The sequence below is a fragment of the Mustelus asterias genome, chromosome 17 (assembly GCF_964213995.1).
Source record: "Mustelus asterias chromosome 17, sMusAst1.hap1.1, whole genome shotgun sequence".
Lineage (NCBI taxonomy): Eukaryota > Metazoa > Chordata > Chondrichthyes > Carcharhiniformes > Triakidae > Mustelus > Mustelus asterias.
In genome coordinates, this window is record NC_135817.1 from 44208247 (window position 1) to 44214348 (window position 6102).

A 6102-nucleotide genomic window follows, 5' to 3' on the forward strand; every position below is an offset into this window, starting at 1 on the left:
CCATTTTCCATATCTGGGATTGCTCCTCTTGATAAAGGCAGACATAGATGAGGAAATCCATCATAGTCTTTAAAACACCAGCTCAGCCTTTGGACACCTGATGAAAGGACCTTTTGAGGACCAGGATCTCAAACCCAAGACTAAAGACATTGTTTACTTGGCAATAGTGAGCCCTGCACTCATATATCTTTCAGAGACTTGGACCTGCTGCAGACTAAATCTCTGTGCTTCTGTATAGGTTACCTGTCCCTGTCTTCTTTAAGCTACACATGATTCTGAGTGGCTGGCAACATGAGGTCCTGTGTGTGCTGCAACCCTGCATGCCAAAGCCACTACAGTATTTCGTTTCTGTTATCGTTTGCCATTTCTCACAACCAAAATGGACTCATTGACAACGTTAGGAGCTTTTGCTGAATGTTTATATGTAACTCACTATTCAGCATAGAGGCAATTTGATGACCAGATGTCTTGCACTTCCATACTCCTGATAGTGACTATGTCAAAGCAAAAATCCAGGCTCAAGTCTGAAATGCTGGGTGGAATTTTCTGGCCGTTCTCGCCGGCGGGATTTTCTGGTCCCGCTGCAGTGAACGGAGATTTGGCTGAGCGCCAAATCCTCCGTCCTCGCTTGCACTGGCGGCAGGGCATGAACGGCCGGAGAATCCTGGCCACTGTCTCCATAAAAAGTGGTTGGCAAATGTGAGGCTGCTTATTGACCTATGGTACCCACTAGTCAGAGATTGTGTACACACCCTCCAGTTCTGTGATATAAGAATGAAACAAGTTAACAGTGCTTGAAGAATAAGATAGTGGTGATGGGCATGATTGCAAGTAAGCCATTGTGTTTCTTACGATATGCAAGTTGCGTTTTAGCGCAGTAATTTATTTTGTAATTTCCAACTTTCTTGTAAAAGTGAAGTACAAAATTGAAGAAGATTGATGCTGATGAAAGACTGTGTAATATGTCATGCCAAGAAGACATGAAAAGTTATATGACATATATACATCATCCTGGCTACTTCATAAAATTATTTTTAATAAATATAATGGCCAAAGGCTTTACACTGACTGAAGCCATTACTGGCTATGACTCTCAAAAAAGGAATTTCTAGCCTTTAGAAAACCACAGGAACCTCATTATCTTTAAAGATGTGTTAATGACTGCAGAAATCAAGTTCTAAGGGGATGCATAAAGGCCACTTTATATTTGAGACAAAACCCTGGCCAATGGAGACAAGCCATCTGTGAGGACAAAGGACCCTGATATCTCTGGTAAATTTAGTAATGGATGAAATATTAACCATCTCAAGAATCCAGACCTAGAATATACATCCTTTGTCCAAACTGAGGGTCATGATGTGGAGTTGCTGGCATTGGACTGGGGTAAGCACAATAAGTAGTCTCACAACACCAGGTTAAAGTCCAACAGGTTTATTTGGTAGCACGAGCTTTCAGAGCGCCATTCCTTCATCAGGAGAGTGCAGTGCACTCACCTGATGAAGGAGCGGCACTCCGAAAACTGCGGGGGGGAGAAGACGCAAGTATGTCGCATGACACCACCCCAAGTGGTTAAAACCTGTAATACTGCCTTGTGAAGCTAAAGGAGGCAGTGTGCCATCTTCCATAAATAAAACAGCATCAGAACCAGAGTTTTGTCCAGGCCCTCATCTATACTGTTTCTACTGAACATCTGCACCAGTGTCTACTACAAGACACATTCATCTCTATGGGCTTCTCCCATCCTGGAAGTCAACACAACTGGAAAAGTAGATTGCAACACATCGCTTTCAGCCTGCTAACCTCTCTGAAGGAATACACCATTGAACTTTTATTTCTGAACTCTGGACTCAAATCAAACAATAATTCTTATTTTGTCTGTGGTCTTTGCCCTGTATCTCGTTCTTTCCATTAGAATCATAGAATTATAGAATCGCTACAGTGCAAAAGGAGGCCATTCAGCCCATCATGTCTGCACTGACTCTCCAAAAGAGCATCTTACCCAGGCCCTATCCCCACGTATTTACCCCACTAAAATCCCTAACCTACACAACTTGAGACACTAGGGGACAATTTAGTATTGCCAATGCACCTAACCTGCACATCTTTGGACTTATCCCTCATCCCTTATCCCTCATCTATGGTATAAATGCAAGAAGGTGTGTATGGTTGTGAGTGTGGGTGTGTGTATGTGGGGTGGGGTAGCATTGCAAATCCTCTTCTCTTGTTTTGAATGCGTGTAAAATAAACTGACCCTCTGATTTTACCCTATCTCAAGCTTGCAAGTGGGGTTATTCATAGAGGATTGGATCATTCCAAAACTGAAGGATTGGGAAAAATATGTCACCACTTATAAAGTGGGAAATCAAAATTTAAAAACGTTCTGTTTGCTGAGGGGTGGTGAGGGGAGAAATCAGGATTGTCTTAAATTAAACCCCTCCTGTCCGTAACAAATAACTGAAGCAATGGAACTTCACAAATACCTGTAGCATCCAGGGGGAAAAGTGCTGAAAGCGTGAAACCAAACCAGAAATGTTAAAGAATGAAAATTAATCCTATATAAACCCGGCATTGCCCTGACTGCTATTAGCTCCTTTCTTACTCACACATGTGATATGTGACTGGACAATTCTGGGTTTTATGCCATGGCTTATCAAGCCCACTCACCCACCCTGTTTCCTTTCTCAATGCCAGTCTTTAGATTTGTCTAAATTTTCCCCTTTATTTTTCTTTTTGATGTACTGCTGGTCTCGAGCTTATCACTTTGGCCCATACGCCATGCCAACATGTGAATTATGATCATACAACCATTGGAACCCCATGATACCCCTGGTGTAAACTAGCTTCCCTCTGCTACAAACCTTGACCCCCTATGACTCCTGTGCCCTATTCCCTACCATCCAATACCCCTTTATTTTCTTTCTCCATGGGAACTTCTGTTTGTGACTGAATTTTGAAACAATAGGAATCCTTTCTCTTAAATAATGTAATGTAATGATAATGAATTTAATGCATCAGCAAACTAAAAATATTTTTTCGTACAAATATTAGAAGCGTTTTTTTTTACATTTTATAGCCAGGATATATACTATAATGAGCATAAACACCGTGAAAAGGAAAGAGCACACAAAGCCTAAAATATTAAAAAGTGTATTTTCCACTTTAATTTACAGTTATGTGTTTTGCTGCAGAAATTACTGTATCTCCAGTTCGAGTCAGGTAAGAGTCACTTATCACTATTTAGCAGTTTAAAATATTTCTCAATATGGTCATTTTCTTCCACTTTATCTCCAAATCTCATATTCTGGTAGCAGCTTGTGAATGGCTTTGTAAGACATAAGGGATCCTTATTTTCAATGGTTATCACCAATTCATTTCAAATTAAACATTTAAGGAAGTCAAGGAAGGTGTCAAAGTTAAATGAGCATCCACAGCCCAAGGAAGATAGGGGGCAATTAGGAATCCGATCATCTTCTTGTTGAGGTAGAGAACATGGACTATGTATGAAATGAGTGCCTTGCTTCGGTCTTGACTGAAGGAAAGGGTGATAATGTCACTGTAAAAAAAGAGGCAGCAGATAAATTAGACAGAATAAAAATAAAGAGGAGGTAATGAAAGGATCAGCAGCACTCAAAGTAAAGGTTACAGAGGCTCTGATCAAAGTCTTCCAGTCCTCCTTAGATATGGGAGTAGTAATGAAAGACTGGAGTATTGTAAATGTAACATAATGATTCAAAAAGGGAAGAAGGATACCACCTGTAACTACAAGCTATTAGGCCTATCATTAGTGGTGGGGAAATGTTTGCAATAATCTGGGACAAAAGTAATTATATAGTTTAATAAATGAATGTTAGTATAGATTGGTTAAAGGCAAATTGTGTTTGATAAATTTGATTGAGTTGTTTGATGAAATATGGGTCCAATGTCCACAATCTGATATCCCCAGTACCAAAACCATGCTGGATTTCAATTTTTTGTGAATTTTGGTTTACCTACAAATAAAACAGGCAGCTTTATGTCTGGAGGACAGAGGGGAGACAGATCTTAAAGCACTGCAATGGATTCAGGTCCTGTGTGTACACAACTCTTGCTGACTCTGTCCTCTGGGATCAGCCAGAAAATGGCCTCTTCATTCCCATATTTTTCTATTCTGGGAATGGCACCTAGATCCCCCAAAAGAAAAACGTAGTTTCCAGACAACTCCAGTTTTCAGTTAGGCGGATTTTGGATAATGTACTTCTGATGGAGAAAACTGATGAAGTGGCTTGGAGGGGAACTTGCAAGTAGGTGGTATTCGCACATATCCACTGTCTTTGTCCTTCTAGATGGTAGAGGTCACATATATCGCTGTTCCTTCAGTGTCACTTGGTCAAAACCCTGTAACACCCTCCCTAACAGCACTGTGACTATATCTACACCACATGGATGGCAGCAGTTCAAGAAGGCAGTTCACCGTCACCTTCTCAAGGGCAATTAGAGATGGGCAATAAATGTTGACCCAGCCAGTGAAGTCTACATCCCATGAATGAGTAAAAATAAAAGTTTAAACTGCTGACCTCAAACATTTTGTTATTCCTTTAAAGCGACAAAGAAGTCTTCAATTAGTGTAACTAAAATGCAGTGCCTTGAAGCTAGACCTTTCAATACGTCCAAAGATGTGCGGGTTAGGTTGCACAAAGCAGTCCAAAGATGTGCGGGTTAGGTTGATTGGCCATGCTAAAAAATTGCCCCTTAGTGTCCTGAGATGCATAGGTTAGAGGGATTAGTGGGTAAAATATGTAGGGATATGGGGGTAGGTCCTGGGTGGGATTGTGGTCGGTGCAGGCTCGATGGGCCGAATGGCCTCTTTCTGCACTGTAGGGTTTCTATTCTATACGTTTGAAGTAATTAATTCAAGAATACCAGTTCCTCAAAAACAGCTGACATTCTATTTCTAAGCTTAACTGTTAATTGCCCAACTAGCAGAAATTCCAAAGTGAACTGTTCAAAAGATCATAGATATTACTTCAAACCAACACAGAAACCTAAGATTTAGTAATATTATCAAAAATATTTCACGGTGAAATTGATCTTCCGGCTGTTCATGCAAGTGGGATCTTCTGGTTCAACTTTTGGCTCATCCCCGCTGCATTTTCCCTGGCGGCATGAGATGGGATCAATGGGAAATTCCATTGACAGTGGTCGGACCAGAAAATCTCGCTGCCAGTCCATGACATTGGGGCCTCCCGCTGCCGAGGCACACACCACAGGGAGGCCAGAGAATTGGGACAATTGACTTCAATTTTACTGCTGCTCCATGGTGCCACACTTGGCAGAATGGCGCCTTGATGTCAAGGACAGTCAATCTTATTTCACCTTTGCAGCTCAGCTGTTTTGTCCATGTTTGGACCAAGGAAGCAATGAAGTCAGGAGCTGAGTGGTCTTGGCAAAATTCAAACTGACCATCAGTGAGCAGATCCTTGTTGATTAAATGCCACTGGATAGCAATATCAACTGCACCTTCCATCACTTTTCTAATTGTAAGTATAGGTTGACAGAACAGCCATTGGCCAGGTTAGGTTAGTTCTGCCTTTACTGGGCAGGATATACCTGCGGAATTTCCATATTGTTGGTCAGGTGCGTTGTTAGCTCTGGAGAAGTATTCAGCACTACAGATGGCAGGTTGTTTGGATCCTTACGCTTTGCCATATCCAGTGCATTCAGCCATCGTTGGATATCAAGTGGAATGAATCAAATTGGCTGAAGACTGATTTCTATGATGGTACTACCTCAGGTGGAAGCTAAGATAGAACATCCATTTAGCACATCTGATTGTGATGTTTACGTATCCTTCCACCTTGTCTTTTTCAGTCACATGCTGAGCTCTGCCGCCATTAAGGGCGGGGACATCTGTGGAATAGCCTCCTCCTATTAGTTGTTTAATTGGCCATCATCATTCTTGATTGAATGTGACAGGACTGCAGAGATTTAAACTCATCTGTCTGTCTTGCGTCCATGACCGCTTTGTCAATCTTTCCTGAGCCCCCACAATCCCTGACCTTCAATTCTTCTCCACCTTTTGCCACCCCTCTCCAACTATATAACCATCACATTTCTAACCCCCTT